The sequence below is a fragment of the Vicugna pacos genome, chromosome 6, assembly GCF_048564905.1.
Source record: "Vicugna pacos chromosome 6, VicPac4, whole genome shotgun sequence".
Classification (NCBI taxonomy): Eukaryota; Metazoa; Chordata; class Mammalia; order Artiodactyla; family Camelidae; genus Vicugna; species Vicugna pacos.
Window position 1 is genome coordinate 23,009,985 of NC_132992.1, and position 19,096 is coordinate 23,029,080.

Genomic DNA, 19,096 nt, shown 5'->3' on the forward strand with positions numbered 1-19,096 from the left:
CTACCATATCCATGCTGAACACTGCAGATACAGAATCTTTCCATCATTTCAGAAAGTTCTGTTGAATAGTGCTATTTGAGAAGTACTTTGACTCCCAGAACTAAATGAGCCTTTTGGGTTTCATCATAGTATTTTCTCAGTGAAATGCTCGTATAACTGGAACTGCATTTTTCCCTACATCCTCATTCTAGCCTGGAGTGCCTACCTAAATTCCAAGTGGTTGGATCCTACTATGAAGTTCTGTCCTTTGCTGGATAGAGTAAAACATCCCTGGGTTATTCAAGCCCTGTTGCTAGTGCTCTTTGCTGTTACTCAGGTTTCTTATCTAAATTTTGCTCAGAATTTCAGGAAATATTTGATCCTTGTCCCAACCGATTGTTGAGTTCTTTACTTACTCTATATTTTTCTAGTTCAGAGTTCATAAACCATACTGCCTGCTTTCCCAAACTTCAGTCTACACTAATTTCTCATACCTGTCCTACTCAGGTTTGATCTTTCTGATCTGACCTTTCTGTACATGGTCTGCAGTTAGACATTCTAACAAACAATCTGATCCTTTTAGTTTGGGAATTGAAAAGGAGTTAAATGACTTACCTGAAGAAAAATGCTAAATTGAGAATAGAACAAATGTTTCTTGCTTTTTGGTCCATTCAACTACAGTATGAAAAATCACTGCAGCAGCTTTGCCTCCAGTCTGGCTGTGGGCTTGATAAATCCCAACATGACACAATAGAATTTTAATGTGCTATAGGCCTTTTACTGTTTTGAAACAAGGCAAGTCCCAGCAGCAAGCTGAGATGAGGCCTGGTGCAAGCTTGCAGACCTGAGGGTGACTAGCCGGGTATACTTAACAAAAAGGCATATATTATAAAAGTAACATCAAATACGTTACAGAAAATTTGGAAAATAAAGAGAAAAAATACTCACCTATCAGCCTACATTATTATACAACCCTACCTAGCATTTTGCCATTTTTATTTCAATTTTTTTCCCTCATTCTCTTTTCTGTCTCTCTTTCCATGCACACACACACACACACACACACACACACACACACGAAACAGAGTCATGATAAATACACTTATTGTGTTTTGGGGTTTTTTGGAGGGGGTTGGTAATTAGGTTTGTTTGTTTATATAATGGAGGTACTGGTGATTGAATCCAGGACCTTGTGCATGCTAAGCACACACTCTACCACTGAACTATACCTTTCCCTCTTGTGTTTTTTATATCATGTATTTTTCCATTTTATAATCAGCCAACATTTTAAACAAATGTAAACAGATGTTTCATTTTTAAATTAATATGGTATGAAATAGCATTTGCAAAATAAAGAAAATTAGGAAAAATTCATTCATTTCTTTAACTCAGCAGAAAAAGCAGGTAACATATTTGTTAATTTCAGTGTTTATGTATAGATATTTTCCCCCTACATAGTTATAATCGTATATATATATGAATATCCTGTTCTGTGAATGTTTTCCTGTGTTGTTACCTTTGTCAAGATTTTCAATGGCTGCATAATATTTCTAAGAGGATGCAGTATGGTTTAATTTAGCTGTATTTGGTATATTCAGGTTGTTTCTCATTCCTTATTTCCTATTTTTCCCATATTTTGAATCACTTTGTCTGAATGAAATTTCAGAAACAGAATTAGCAGGTCAAAGTGGGTTTTGGTTTTTTTTTTTGGTTTGGTTTTTACAAATTTTTATAGCTCTTGCTAAGTTACTTTCCAAAGGTGAATGAAATTCCAGAAATAGCAGGTCAAAGCAGTATTCTTGTTTTTGTGTTTATAAATTTTTACAGCTCTTGCTAAGTTACTTTTCAAAAGTGTTAACCAATTACATTGCCACCTCCAATTTTTATTGTAATGATGTACCATTGAGAGCATTAGATTTTTTCTTGAGAGACATGGCATAATTTAGACTTTCAAAATTCTAACTTCTCTATCCACAAATCTGGAAGGTTTCCTGTTATTTTTGTAACTTACCTCCATGGATACCATGAAGAGTAATGGAAACATAAATATTGGGAACATTTGAATCCTGATAAATATCCTTGATCTCTAGGTAAGGACCATATTATTGCTAAGCTATTTAAATCATAGAGACTCTAAAATAAAACCAAATTCTATATACTCACAATTAAATACATCTTTGAAATGTCTTAGAGCTCTCATCAAAGATACCATAGAAAATGTTTATTGTTACATGAAACAACAATCTTGGCTAAATTGCTAGGTTTACCCTAAGACAAAGTTTAATATATTCTTCCACATACTCATAGGAGCTTATAACTCTACAATGTAACAGACTTCCTCAAACAGGAAAACCTGTCAAACTGTAATCAGGGCATAATCACATATCCAATCTTAATATAAATCATTTGCAAAAACAAAAGTCTTCGATTTAGTCATGAATAGCATTTATTAAACAATGGAGTAGAATAGAGAATATCAGAATGTGTTATACATAGTAAGGGAATGTATCATTTTGTGAAACTTTTCTTAATTGTATGCCAGAGTATATGTGCTTTTACTATTGGCTGCAATAAAAAAATCAGCTAAAAATAAACATAGAAGGGAATTTATCTTTAAATACTTACACAATAAAACAAGAAGGATCTAAAACCAGTGATCTCAGCTTCCATCTTAAGCTAGAAAAATAATAAATTAAACTCGGGCTAAGGAGGATGAAACAATAAGAATAGAAATCAATAAAATTAAAACTGGTCAGAGAAAATCAATAAACATGAAACATATTGGCACAACACGGTAAACTGACTATACTTCAATAAAAAATATATATACAAAAAAAGCAAAACCTAGCTTTTTGAAAAGATCAGTGAAATTGCAAAACCTTTAATAACTATACTGACGAAGATTTTTATTTCAAAGTCATGATTACGAATCTCAAAAATGAAAGAGAATATTATTACAGATCCTATATATATTAAAAGGATAATGAGAGACTACCATGAACAGCTTTATGCCCACAAATTGAAACACTCAGTTGAAATGGACAAATTCATTGAAAAACACAAATTAGCAAAACTGATTCAAGAAGGAATAGAAAATGTAAATAGCTCTAAATCAACTAAATGCATTGAATTTATAATTTAAAACTTTCCCTACTATTATAGAGACAGAGTAGAAGGAATTCTGGGCATAAGGGAGGATATTTGGCTCTAGAATGAAGGTAAATTTTAGTTTTTTTTTTTTCTAAACACCAGTGGACAGACTCAGCATTTTCTCTCACCTGTTGCCTTTTTGGTTCAGGACTCGTCTTTTTAAACCTGAATGCTAAATAAATGTTTGTTTAATAAATGAATATCTTTTTAAAAAATAAATAAAACCTTCCCTAAAGCAAACTTTGTACCCAGATAGTTTTTCTGGTGAATTTCTATCTAAAGAAGCAATGATACTAATCCTTCCCTAAATCAAAGGGAAGGGTCACTTCCCAACTCATTTTATGAGGCCAATATTACCATGATACCAAAACAAGACAATGACCTTACAAGAAAAAAAAAATTGTAGCCAAATATCTCTCATGAACATAGATGCAAAGTCCTTAACAAAATGTTGGCAAATAGGATCCAAAAATATATAGGAAGAATAACATCATGACCAAGTGGAGTTTATCCCAGGAATACAAGCGTGATTTAACATGAAAATGTAATGCATCATATTAACAGAATAAAGGGAAAAGACTATATGATTATCTCAGTAGCTACTGAAAAAAAATTTTTTGACAAAATTGTATATTCATTCATTATTAAAAAAAACCTCTCAGCAAACTAGGATTAGCAGGGGATTTATACTACCTAATAAAATTCTTTTTTAAAAAACTTATTACTGACACCAAAGGCATAGGCAACAAAAGAAAAAGTAGACAAACTGAACTTTGTGAAAGTTAAAAAAAATTATTAAAGACACTATTAAAGAGTAAAAAGGCAGCCCACAGAATGGGAGAATGTTTGCAAATCATATATCTGATAAAGGATTAGAAGCCAGAATATATAGAGAACTCCTAAAATTCAACAGCAAAAACCAAACAACCTGTTCAAAAATGGACAACGGGCTTAAATATGCATTTCTTCAAACAAGATACACAAATGCCAACAAGCACATGAAAAGTTCAACGTCACTAATCATTAGAGAAATGCAAATCAAAACTACAATAAGATACTACCTCACACCCATAGGGATGGCTACTATCAAAAAACAAATAAGTGTTTATAAAGTTGTGGACAAATTGAAACTGTTGTACACTGTTGGTAGAAATGTAAAGTGGTGTACCTGCTGTGGAAAACAGCCTGGTGGTTCCTAAAAAAATTAAAAATAGGATTACCATATCATCCAGCAATTCCCCTTCTGGATATATACCCAAATGAATTAAAAACAGTCTTGAAGAGATATTTGTGCCCCATGTTCATAGCAGCATTATTTACAATAGCCAAAATGTGGAAGCAACCCAAGTGGCTGTCAACAGATGAGTGGATAAGCAAAATGTGGTATATACATACAACGTAATACTATTCAACCTTAAAAAGGAAGGAAATTCTGCAACATATTACATGGATGAAACTTGAGCACATTATAGTAAATGACATTAGCCAATCACAAAAAATAAATGAGATATCTAGAATAATCAAAAGTATAGAGACAGAATATTGAGAGTCAACTATATATTCAATAAAAAATAAAAAAGAAAGAAAGTAGAATGGTGGTTGCCAGGGCCTGAGGCAAGGAAGGAATGAGGAGTTATTGTTTATTGGCTGTACAGTTTCAATTTTCCAAGTTGAAAAGAATTCCAGAGGTTGATGGTTTTGATGGTTGCAAAACAATATGAATATACTTAATACCAGTGAATAGTACATGTAGAAATGAATGAGATAGTATACTTTATGTTATATGCGTTTTACCAGATTTTTTAAAATTGGGGAAAAAATCTGTAACTAACATCACACTTATAACAGTGAAGGTCTGAATGTTTTCCCTATGTAAGCAAGAACAAGAAAGGGGTGCTCTTACTGCTTTAATTCAGCACTGTTCTGTAGGTACTAACTAGCCGAATAAGGCAAGAAAACTGAACAAAAAATGTATAGATTAGAAATTCTAAAAGTAAAATTGTATTTTGACATGATATGATTATGTGCCTATAAAATCTTAAGGAATCTCCAAAAACTACTAGAACCTGTAAGTGAATTTAGCAACGTTATAGGGTATACTGCCAATATTAAAAAATGTGAATATACAAAAAATACTAGCAATGATCAATCAATAACTGAAATTTTTTTAAATGTCATTTACAATATGTCCAAAAACAGGATACATTTAATAAAATATGTGCAAGACTTGTGTATTAAAAACTACAAGATATTTCTGAGAGAAATTAAAGATGTAAATAAATGGAAAACACATCACGGAAAGCTCAGCATTGTTAAGATGTCAGTTATTCCCAAATTGACCTATAGGTTTATTATAATCATAATCAAAATCCAAGCAGGAGTTTCTGTAGAAACTGACAAAGTGACTCCAAAATATGTATGGAAATGCAAAGGAGTTAGATTAGAACAATTTAGAAAAGGAAGAATAAAATTGGGGAATTTTTACTACCCGATTTAAAGACTTTAAAGCAACAGTAATCGAAACATTGTGGTATTGGTAAGGTAGTCATGAGATTAATGGAATAGAATATTGAGCCCAGAATTACAGCCACACATATAAGGTGAATTTTAATTTTTGACAAAGTTGCAAAGGTAAATTCAATGAAGGAAAGAACTGTCATTTTTAACAAATGCTTGCAGGACAACTAGGTATCCATATGGGCAGAAAAAAATGAAGCCAATCCTTACTTTACACCACATAGAAAATTAACTCAAAATTTGAATCATAGGCCTAAAACTATTAAAAAATTTTTGAAGATGTAGGAGAAAATCTTCATGACACATCTCAGTCAAAAATTTCTTACTTCATTATGCATCTCAGACAAAAACTTCTTAGTTAAGATGCAAAAAGCACATATCATAAAGAAAAAGAACTATGAATTGGTTATCATCAAAATTTAAAAGTTCTCCTTGAAAGAAATTTCAAAGAAAATAAAAAAGCAAGTCACAGACTGGGAGAAAATATTTGCCATACCTATATTCTGACAATGGATTTGTATCCAGTACATATAAAGAAATCTTATAACTTGATAAGATAATTCAATTTAAAAATCGGCAAAAGATTTGAATAGAAATGTCACAAAAGAAGATATAAAAATGGCCAGTAAACACATGAAGTGATGTTCAGTATTTTTTATTATTGGAGAATGTGAATTAAAACCACAATGAGTTACCACACACTCACTACAGTGGGTAAAATTTAAAAGACCCACACCACCAAATAAAGGTGAGGATGTGGAGCAGTCAACTCTCATACATAGCTAGTGAAAATGTGAAATGGCACAACCTCTTTGGGAAAAGTTCTGGCAATTTCCTAAAAGTTTAATAGTCACATATCATCCAGAAATTCAACTCCTAGTTATTTATGCATCAATTAGATTGAAAGGCTGATTATACTGAGTGTTGTAGGATGTGGAACAACCAGAATTATAAAATTCACAACCACTTCAGGAAACAGTTTGTTAATTTCACCCACCCACAATCTACTCCTCGGGATTTATTCCAAGAATAATGAAAGCCTATATCTACACAAAGACTTGGACACAAATGCTCATGATGACTTTATTCTTATAGCCCTAAACTGGAATCCTAATTTCCAGCAACAAGTAAAAAGATAAACAAATAGTGGTATATCCATATAGTGGGCTAGTACTTACAATAGAAAGGGACTACCTCTGATTCACACAGCATGGACAACTCTGAAAAAATTTTGCTGAGCAAAAGAAGTCAGATGCAAAAGACTATATATTAGGTGACTCTGATTTGAAAAGAAACAGTAATACATGCACATGCTTATAAAATAAATACGTGGTAGAGAAGGGCTTATAATGAAAATAAGTATCCCATGCCCCATCCTCTCCCAACCTCAGTGCTTTTTCCCAGAGGCATCTGCTTTTAATATTTTCATTTTCTCCCCTCTTTTTCATCGGTGAACTAGAGTCTAAGCTGGTAGATAAGGAACAGTTGATGAAAGGCATTAATTGTAACAAACCAAAAGAGCCAATAACTTAAGCCCGATGCTGCTGATCTTTCCACATTGCAACAGTAGCCTCCCTGATTTGTTTGAGATACTTCCACATTCTGGAGTTTTCCATTTTCCCAAAGTGCTTTATTGTTTATACTTGAAAGCCACCTGATGGCTAAATCCTGAATATTTTAAGTAAAAGCTTTGTAATGGAAACACATTCTAATGAAACATTCCTTAGGAAGAGCCAAAATGACGAGTTCCAGGAATGAGAGAGAAAAGGGAAAGAAATTCTCTTCATTATTGTGTAACTTGTTAAGATGCCATCCATAGTTTTCTTTTTAAGAGGCCATTAAAATAGCAAAATCTTGATAGAAGAAATGAAACTCTTCCTCAATCCTTCTTTCTGAGAAGGAGAACTTAAAAGAAGTAAAATGTAAATGAAAATATTACATGTATGAGTAGCACATACTCATACTTGCCTTTAAAAAAAGAGAACACTGAACTGGGGCTGTAAAGCTGCCTTACTGCAGTGCCTCGCATAGTAGACTTCATCTGTGCATTTGTTAGCAAACGTTGTGGAGTGCTTTTTTGGAGCCAAGCACTGGGCTGGGTAGGGGAATCAGAGATTAAAAAGACACAGTCCCTGTTCTCAAAGAACTTAGAGTCCAGTAACAGAATGTACAAAGTCTTATACTTGAAATAAGTTATGTTTAAGGTGTACCAATGAATTGGTGGTGGGGGTTGGGGTGGAGGAGGCAGAGTAGCCTTGGAGAGGAGATAGCGCTTGCCCTTGGAACTGAGTTGTGTGTCAAAGGGCTTTTTAAGAGGTAGGGAAAGGGTACATTTTAGCCAAGAAAACTATAAGGAGCTCACTATCACAAGAGAGGAAAACATATAGGGTGTTCTGGTGAGAGGTAAGGCTGGGAAATAGGGTCCATGCTTGTGTCATGGTTTTTCGGTCATAAGCAAAAGAGCTGATTTGGCTAATGTCAACAAAAAGTTTATTGGAAAGATGATTGGCTCACAGAATTGACGGGAAAGCTGGAGAACTAGGCTTGGAAGTAGGATTAAGGGCAGCTGTAGAACTCTAGGCAGCAGGAACTACTTAACTGCCTGTCAGAGTGAGTAAGTGCCAATACATTTTTTTCCATCCCCACGCAATTTGATTCAGGGTTCAAAATTCTGAGCGGGTGTGATTGACTGTATCATAAACCCACCCATCTAGAGCACCTCGATTTATTGTCCTACCAGTACTGCCCACAGTGAGGAAAAAGCTATTCCCAAAAGGAATCTAAGTGCACTGAGAACATGTCTTGTTGAGTTTATATTTTATCCTATAGACTATAGGAAACCACTGAAGAATGGTGAACAAGAAACCAGAATAATCAGAAATGTAGATTTTAGACCATCTTGGTTTAAACTGGAGGATTGAAAAGGCAAGAGTAGTATAAGGAAGATGTGTACAAAAACTGCGTTGATTCAGATGGGAGGTGGTGAATGCTTGCATTTGATAAGGATATGGAAGCTGGTAAGCTGAAGAGGAATACACATTTGAAAAATATTTAATAAGTAGAATGAACCAAAAGACCAACTGAATATCCGTGGCAAAGAAGAGAGTCTTGGTTAATTCCCAGGATTCTGTTTGGACATCTGTTTGAAAGTTGGTGCCATTTAGAAATGGAATGCGTTGAGAGGGCAGTTTGAGAAATAGTAATTCAATAGTGAGTTGAATTCTATACGTTTCCCATTTAGGATACATTTGGAATTTTGAAATGGATATGTCTACTAGGCAGCTGGATATATGGGGATATAAAGCAAGAAAAAGATCTGAGCTAGAGAGATTTGGAAGGTATTACTATGTAAATGGTCATTGAAGTCATGAACATGTACCATATTTTCCAGGCTTTGAGTAGCAAATGTAAGAGAAAAGGAGTGAGAACCACATTTTTAAAGGAAGGTAAAGAGAAAGAGATACGCATAGATTCCAAGAAGGAGTAGACAAATAGGAAGGACATTCATGTAAACCAGAAGATAATTCGCTTGTAGTTTGATGAATACTATTTTTAAACAGCTTTACTGAGATATAATCGACATACCATACAACTCACTCATTTAAAGTATACAGTTCAGTTTTTTAGTATATTCTCAGGGTTGTGCAACTATTACCACAATCTAATTTTAGAATATCTTGTCTCCCCTAAGAGAAATGCTATCACACCCATTAGTTATTACTCCTCACCTCCCTTGCACCTCTCCCCAGTCTGAGTATTTCATATAAATGGAATTATACACCATGTGCTATTTTGTGGCTTGCTCATTTCTTTTAGCATAAATTTTCAAGGGTCATATATGTTGTAGCATATATCAATACCCATTCCTTTTTACTGCTGAATAACACTCTATTATGTAGACATTTTATTTGTCCATTCATCAGTTGATAGACATTTGGGTTGTTTCCACTTTTTGGCGATTATGAATAAGCTACGAAGCTGCTATGAACATTTGTGTACAAGTTTTTGTGTGGACATGTGCTCATTACCTAGGAGTGGAATTGTTGGGTCATATGGTGACCATACATTTGACTTTTTGAGGAACTGCCAAACTGTTTTTCAGAGTGACTGCACCATTAACCATGAATTATTTTAAACATTTCTTTAGCCAACACTTTAAGCCAATACTTTGGGTGTATAATTATTTTTAGGAGATAAATATTTTTATAGCTTAACTAAAATAGGAATTTGAATAAATAAGGTGAACACTCATGTTGCAACCACCAAGGTTATGCAATAGAACTTTGCCAGACACCTCAGAAGATCCTTCATATGCCCCAACTTCATCACAGTCCCCAGCTTCTCTCCATATCACATCTGTATCTCTCCCACATAAAGAATTCTGGTTCTTAAGGACACAGGGGATGTTAGAATATCCTATTATAACTCATTTGCTTTATCCATTTTATACATGCAGAAGTTTCATAATATTGATACTAGAACTACTACCACCACCAAATTATTATTACTGAAAAGAAAGAATTTTTTCTGCATATGTTGTCCCCATTTTCCCCACAATTTTTAATAATTCTTTTATATCCACACTGTCAGATCATGTAGATATTACATAATATAATCTATCTCTTTTACCTTCATTTAGTCTTAGTTCTACAAGGAATTATGTAGATAATGTTTACCACCTGTTCTTATGTCACTGACCCTCTAATCATTTTGATTGTCTGAAGCTCTTCTGGTAGTAGAATGAATCATCATCTATTGGAATCAGGAGCTCATGAGAGCAATGTTCCCTGAGTTCTTTCATGATGTAAAAATTTATCTTTACTCTTTGTATTTAAAGATCAATTTTCTGGATATAAATGCCTTGATTCATATTTACTTTCCTTGAGTGCCTTAAATATGTTACTCTAGATTCTTCTAGTGCAAAATGTTGCTATTGAAGTCAATTATACTAACCCAATATTATTTCTAAATTTATGTCATGTGACCTTCTTGTCTAGATGCCCAAAGTATTTTTTTTTCTTTTTCTTTAAAGCCAAATAATTTTACTAGATTATATCTTGCTGTTGGTCACTCTGAATCACCATTTTCAGATTACACAGCATGCTTTTTCAATATGTAGTTTTAAGGTTTTTTTTTTTAATTTTAGGAATGCTTTCTTGAATTACATTGTTAGTATTTATTCTTTTCAATTGCTTTGCTTTTATTCTTTGAAGCCTTCTTTTATCCATGTGTTGGATTTTCTTTGCCTGTCTTCAATATGTCGCTTTCTCTCACATCCTTTTACTTTCTTCCTTTCTTTACTTAAAGAGTAGTCCTCCTTTTCATCCTCTTTTTCTTTTTTTCATCCTCTTTTTCTTATTTGCTCTTGTGTTGCTTCTAGTTTAGTCTTTATTTTTTAAATAGTTTTATAAAGTTGTATTTCTTACTCTTTTTTGAGGTTTCTGTCACCTCATTTCTGAATATTTCTAATTTTTATGTTCTTTCATATTTTATAAAATATTTGAAATGCCTTTTAGCTTTTCATGCAATAGTTCATTAGAGTGTTGATCTGTTTGTTTGTTTTCTGTGGGGTGGAGGAGGTAATTAGGTTTGTTTATTTATTTATTTATTCTTAGGGGAGGTACTGGGGATTGAACCCAGGACCTCATGCATGCTAAGCATGCACTCTACCACTTGAGCTATACCCCCCACCATGATCTGTTTTTCGATTATATCTTTCTGGCATGATTTCATTAGGATGTTATCTGCTCCTTATTCTCTTTTTCTTATAGTCAATTTGTATGAGATTTGAGCGGCACACTTCTCTGTTGCCCATATTTATGTGAAGGAGGCTTGGTTCAATTGGTTTTTTACCTTCACAGAGTTCTCTGTGAGCTGATGATTTGCTTTATGAGATTCCCTGACTCTCTTTTCCTATCCCACTTTTATCTGGAGTTTCTCTTTCCTTCTTTTTTCTTATATTTGCCCTCCTCTGTTTTGACTCCATTTCCAGCAGCTTCCCTCCAGTGTGGGACTACGTCCTAGAACAGAGCTGGGGTTGGTTATTTTCTAGAGTGTGGAGTCTAGACTGCTGCAGCCTATACAGAGCTTCACATTGTGGGATCCTTCCACTCATTTGCTATTAGAGTTTGCAAAACTGCTCTTGGTTTCAGACACTGTTCTCAAATTAGCCCTTAACACTTTCCGGTGAATACCTAGTGGCCATTTTAGGGGTTTCTTCTTAGGTCTGTCAGATGCCTCATTGTTTACCTCTTGTTTTCTCATATGGATGCCAGTAGCTCTTGGTGGTTTGTCCTCACCTGTTTGCAATTTCACATTTATGGGATACTTTGTCATCAATTTTGTTGTAAATATTGTTCAAGGGTTTTGGGTTTTGTTGTTAAATTATTCTGCTTTTGTGAAGGAATTTTGGAAGATATACAAACTTACACCGCCATAATCACTGTTGTCATCTTCCCAGACCTGAGGTGTATACTTTTATTTTCACTGAAAAGTCTAATACTGTGGCTTCCTTCTTGGCTCTACTCTCTCAGATCAGTTACTCTGAGGGAAGTCAGCTGCCATGTCAGAAGAACATTCAGGAGGTCCTGTGAAGAACTCAACCTGGCAAAAATTAAGAACTCCAGCCAACAGTCTGTGAGGGACTGTGTCTGGCCAACAACCACATGAGTTATTGAGTTTGGTAGTGCATCCTCCCTAGTCAAGCCTTCAGGTGACTGTAGCCCCAGCCAACAAATTGCAACCTCATCAGAAACTCTGAACCATAACTACTCACCTAAACTGATTCTGGATTCCTGATCCTCAGAAATTATGAGATAATAAATGTTTGCTGTTTTAAGCTGCTAAGTTTGAGGGGAATTTTTTACCCAGTGGCTGATAACAAATACATTTATGAACAGATGGTCCCCTTTTGTGGGCCCAGATGTCTTACTGAGTTCAGTGATGTTTCTCTAACATTTTATTATAGAAAATTTCAAACATACAGCAAAGTCAAAAAATTTTACAATGAACAACCATACACCCACCACCTAGATTCTATCAACATTTTCCTGTGGCTTTTAATGACATCATATGGACCTTGTAGGCACAGGAACTATATTCAATAGCTCATAATAACCTATAATAAAAAATAATATGGTAAAGAATATGTATATGTATATAATATAACTAAATCACTATGCTATATCCCAGAAACTAACCCAATAGTATAAATCAACTATACTTCAGTAAAAACAAACAAAAAACTAAAATGGCAAAAAAAGAAAAGAAAAAAAAAAAGAACTTATAGGAAAACATTCCATTTGTAATACTTCCAAATACTTACAGAATTATGGACTCTAAGATCACCACTTTTCAAGGCAAACTACTCCCCTTTTTAGATAGTTCTATTTACTTAAATATTCTTATTTTGAGTTGAAATTCATTTTACTGAATTTTCCATCTGTTGATCCTCCATGGTAACATGGAGAATAAATCCATTCCCTCTCCCAAGTGGTAGCCCTTTGGCAATTTGGAGACAAGTGGCATGACTTCTCTGAATCCCCCTTTGCCCAAGTCCTGCCACTTCTTGTCCTTCTCCTGTTGTCCTGCTTCTGTTGTTTCTTGGCTGGTTCTGGCTAGTAGGAAGCCTGGTGGAAGATCAGAGGGAGGGAGAAGCCCTGGGAGTTATCTCCAACACTGACTGCATCTACTCTGTCGCTCCTTTACCAGCCTGACAGGCCTGCCATGGTTCCAGCTTCTACAGGGTGGCCCTGGCCCCAGTAATACCACGTCTTTTTGTTCCTCCAGTCTAGGTGTAGTAGAGCCTTCCTGTTGTTGGTAATCTCTGGACTGCCTCACCATCCACTCTTTGCTTATCTCCTCCATCAGCTGTGTAATGTATTTCCTTTATTAAATTCCCTCTGTTTCAAAAACTTAAGAGTGCTTTCTGCTTTCCTGGTTAGATACTGACTGATATAGGGGTATACCACCTAGTTTTTGAGATGCATCTTAAGAGGGTACCTGTAGTGCTGACCACAATCGTTTGTGATTTCTTCCAGAGATAGGAAATTATACTGTATGGATGGGTTTATGTGGTCTTATCTATGTCCTGCCACCCATATAATGCCTGGAGGTATTAGAGGAATCTGTTTTCAGAGATGCACTTGGAATTAGATGAGGAAAACTTACAAGGATATTTTGGAAAATGATATATTAATGATTTGTAATTGTAGAAAAGGAAGTGGTATCCTATAAATAAGATTAAATGAAACTTGATAACCAAGAAGGAATTAAGAAATTAAAGTCAGACAGATGACTGAAAAGCTGAATGCACCTTGAAAATCTCCCTTCAGTAAGGGAATAAAAAGGCCCAGTAATGATGAATTGCAAACAGCAGTATTATCGTTTGACTCATTGCTAATGTTTAAAAAACAACAGGGAAATCAAAGCACTGTCCATTAGTAGCGCTTCTCATTGTATGACAGGGGTTAAATATTCTATTTTATTGTAATTTTTCTAAAATCTCAACAATACACCATTTTATTTTCATTCATCTCCATCTGTACTGCAGGTGCTGAATAAGTAATAGGAATTAGAGAAGAATGAGGAAGAAATACATGAATTTCAAAAAAATGTTCCTGGAAATCACCATCATGAAACTATGGTCTCAACCTTCAATAAAATAGTGGAATAAATATTTAAAAAGAAAAAATGTGTAAGCCTCCAAAGGATGAAGGAATTCTGACTAATCAACAGCAGTGATGAATTATAAATAATGGACCTTGCCAGACTGGCGTGAGTGGTTTTCTGGGGGGTTTTTGGATTATGAATTCCAGGAACAAGAGAAGAGAAGTGTTAAATATTTTAGACTGGGATATCAGTAAAGCATTTTGAGCTAACATCTTGTGAAATCTCAATTACGAAATTAATTTATAGTGATTTCCAGGTGAGAGTGGTAACTGGAAACTTTCAAAGAAGAGTTAGAGGAACAAATGAGCAATGACAGGGAATTTTTAAAAACTTTTTTTATTGTGAAATATACATAGAAGTTTATTTAATGATAATGCACTGTTTAAAGAAAAATAAAAAATGAACACCCTGTTCAAGAACTAGAGCATTGCCAGTACCATAGAACCTTACCTTGTATCTATTCTCCATTCAGCTCCCTTTCACTTCCCCACCCCCAGAGATAACCATTTTTCTGACTTTTTTGGCAATCATGTCCTTGCTTTTCTTCACAGTGTCACCATCTACCTATGAATTCCCCAGCAGACAAGTAGTTTTGCCTGTTTTTGAATTTTTACACACCCACCAACAATGAATGAGAGTTCCAAATGTGCCAAATCCTCACTGACTATAGGTACAGTCTTTTTAAATTTTACGTAACATAATCTAGCAAGTAAATGGTTATAGCTCGTTGTGGTTTTAATTTGCATTTTCCTAAATACTAATGAGATTGAACACTATTTTGTATACTAGTTGGCTAGGAATGTTTTAAAGTGTTTCTTCAGATCTGTTGCCCATTTTTCTGCTACTCTGTTGCTTCATTTTTCACTTGTCATGGTATCCTTTGATGAAAAGAAATTTTTAATTTTGATGATGTCCTGTATATCATTGTTTTCTTTCATAGTGCTTTTCTTTCATAGTTAGTTCTTATTTAAGAACATTTTTTTTTTTACCGAAGACATTTTCTTTGTTATGTTATGTATTGTTTTGTTTTGCTACTCACATTTAGGTCAATAATACACCAGGCATTGACTTTTAAATATAATATGAAGTATGGATCCAATTTTACTGGTTTCCCTATACAGATTCCTGATTGGTGCCATTTATTGAAAAACTGCAGTAGTCCTACTATCAGATATCCAGCATTGATATACTCTGTGGATCCAAAGTCAATGTCTGCTGCTGAGTTCTCGCTTCCTGTTTATTGGGTGTTTGTCTATCTTATGCCAATAGCATACTGTCTTTATTACTATAGCTTTATAATAGATCTTGGTATTCTAAAACAACTCATTCTTGTTCTTATCCAAAAGAATCTTGGCTCTTTTTGGTCTTCTGTATATCCATAAAAATGTTAAGATTCTAAGCTGTAAGACTTTTAAAGTGTTGATTGGGATCATATTGTATCTACTGGGATTGTATTGTCTCTACAAATTACTTTAGGGAGAACTGACATTTTTACCAAATAATGAATTCTATACCATGAATTTGGTATACCTGTCCATTTATTTAGGTTTTCTTTAGCGCATCTCTAAAAACGTTTACACTTTTCCCCATAGAAGTCTTACACATCTTTTGTATCTAGAAGATTGTGTGGCATATAAGAGGTGCTCCATAAATGTTTGTTGAATAAAGTAATAGGTTGATCTGTAGAGACAAAAGTAGATTAATGGTTGCCAGGGGCTTGGGGAGTGAAGAATGAGGAGTGACTGCTAATGGACACAGGATTTCTTTTGGGCGTGATGGAAATGTTCAGGATTTAGATAGTGGTGATGATTGCACAATCTTGTGACTATACTGAATTATACATTGTAAAGGGGTGAATTTTACATATAAATTATATCTAAATTTTTAAAAAAGGGGTCACAAAAAAGAGTAAGAGGAAACAGCCTCAGTGAAAACTGGTACGACCATTTGAGAAGTCAACTTAAACAATAATATAAGAGGTACAAAGATGTTTGAACCCTTTGATTCTGTAATTCCACTTTTGAAAATCAATTCTCAGAAATTGAGTAGATGGAAATGTAGACACAGATGTTAACTATAGCATTATATTTAATTGTGAAAAAATTCATAAATAGCCTAGGTATTATGGGAATAGTAAATAAATTATGATAAATCTACATGACACATCCATTAAAATGCTCTTGAAGAATTTTTAATAATGTGGGAAAATATTCACAGTACATATTGTTTTAAATTTTTTTAATGTTTTTTTGGGGGGCAAGTAATTAGGTTTATTTATTTTTAGAGGAGGTACTGCGGATTGAACCCCGGACCCTGTGCATGCTAAGCATGCGCTCTACCACTGAGCTATACCTTCTTCCCTACATATTGTTTTAGAAAGCAATAATCAGAATTATAAATCAATTTTGTTTTTAAAAACCTATATTAAAACAAGATGAGAAGAGAGTGTACCCAAACAGTATCAGTAGTCATCTCTGAGTTATGTGATTATGGCTGATTTTTAAAAAAATTCTTAATCCAGTTTTCTGTAATGAACACATAGTAATACTTTTTGAAACTGAAAAAGCAATGTGTACTGAAAAATTCATGTCTCTTGTAGGTAAACAGTGTTAAAACCTGAAATGCAGGCTGGAATGTCAAGTATGTATTCTTAGTTTCCCATCTCATTATGTCCCAAGAAATTCTTAAGTCATTGTGGAGTATGTTCTGGACAGAACTCAGGGTTGGGATTGCAGCTGTTGTTACCTTCTTCACTTAGGATGTTTATCTATGATGGCTGATTTGCTAGTTTTTCAGGCTGGTAAGCCCCATTTATCTGGGTTGATAGAACTGGAGTAGTCCTTGAGTGAAAGTGATAAGAGTCCTACGGGTTTTCTGAAGTGATTCGTCCGAGGAAGGGAGAACTGACAACTCCCACTCACCCTTCAGTTCCCACTTAGGTATCCTGTCCTTCAGGAAACTCTGATGCCCCCCAACCCCCAACCCCAGACTGAATGAGGTATATCACTTAGCTCCCCACACTCATCACTATCTTTGCACTCACTATATTGAGTCATAATGATTGGTTTGCTCAACTCTGCAACCCAGCCATCTGGTACATGGTCAATATTTGATGTTTGATGAGTAAATGGGGAGCAAATGAATGAATGATGAGCAGGTTGTGGTGAGAGCGGAACTGGATTTGATGGGATATCAGAGAGGGGATTTGCAGGTGGTCACCTTGGGGAATTAAGGGAATGTGTGTCAGACTTTAGAGGTCAGATTCTCAGATGAACCAAATGGTACCCAGCAAAAGTGTTCCCTGTGATGATGCCAGCCAGGAGTGAATGACAGGAATTTCTACTAGTGAAAAGATTATTTCTCAAGTTGTTTTTCAGAGTCTGTCCCAGGGCTGCCAGCATTACAGCCACTGGGTGCTGATTTATAATACAGATTTCTGGGCCTCCTCTCCAGACCTTCCAGTTTCTGGAGCTGGGCTCACGGAATCTTCTGCCTTTGAAAGGCTCCACAGGTGGTACCCTAAAGTGACAGAGCCTCTGGAGCAGGTGATTTAGTACTAGAATCAGAGCTCCCAGTGATGATTTGCTCTACAAAACTGGCTGTTTGTGAAACTCCCACCCACACAACAAACACTGTGACTTTATGCTCAGAGATTGTTCTTCAGTAACTTTAGGGTAAATTCTGAGAATACGTGTAGTTAAAATGTAGATGCAAGCCCAGGGTATATTTGGTCATACCTAGTTGTCCAGTTTGAGAATGAAAAATTTTTTCCCAGCAATTTATGAAACTATTCTCAGAACCCTCTAATTTGTTTTGTATTTTGGCCAGTCTGTTATTTATTTACTCTATGCAAACAATGTGCTAAGTATTACGAGAAATTAGACATAGTTTTTATGTTTAAGGCTCTTACAATTAGAAAAGTAAGATGTGTGGAAATAACTGTTGTAATGACATGGCTGTCAGATTCACATGCTGGGACCTTCTAATAAGGACCCTAGAATGGGAGAGATCAGGATGAAGCAGGGAGTGCTGGGATGAAGCCCCAGAATTTTGAGGTTGGTCTCTGAAGGTCTCTAAGTGAAGGGTCAGAACATGTTTGCAGGATTTTTCATCAGTGCAGGTAGTAGATGACAATTAGAAGAGAGAGAATCATGTGAGTCAGTATAAGCAATACTGCAAGAAAGATGGTTTGAAACTGTGTAAGGGGTCAGAGCTTCCACTGAGAAATAGGCTCCAGGGGCAGGCCGCAACCCTGGAAGGAAACTGGAGTGAGAACCAGGGACCCAGGCCAGAAGTCTTTGTCTAGACTGCACATTAGAGAAGTAAACAGGAAGACTCAATGCGGTGTTCCTACAGCCATCCAAGACTGTTCACCAGGCGGAGGGCAGAAGACACATCCCCATTAAAGGAAAAGGGACAGAAATTGTGCCAGGTGGGTCCTCGTTAGTTTGGGGCTGGTGGGACAAAGTCTGCAAATAGCGGGCTCTCGGTACTTACAGTCTGGCACAGGGACTGAAACAAACAGGAAGCAGTTCATGTAATAATTTGCGGTTTTTTTAGCGGGGTGGGGTGAGGAGATAATTAGGTTTATTTATTTCTTTTTTAACGGAGGTACTAGGGATTCAACTCAGGACCTCATGCGTGCTAAGCATGCACTCTACCACTGAGCTATACCCTCCCCACTAGAATCTGATTTTTGTATAAGGAAGGTATATAGTATAGACTGGAGTTAACAAGAAAGAAAGGGTAATCAAGACAAATTTCACAAAGGACAGAGAAT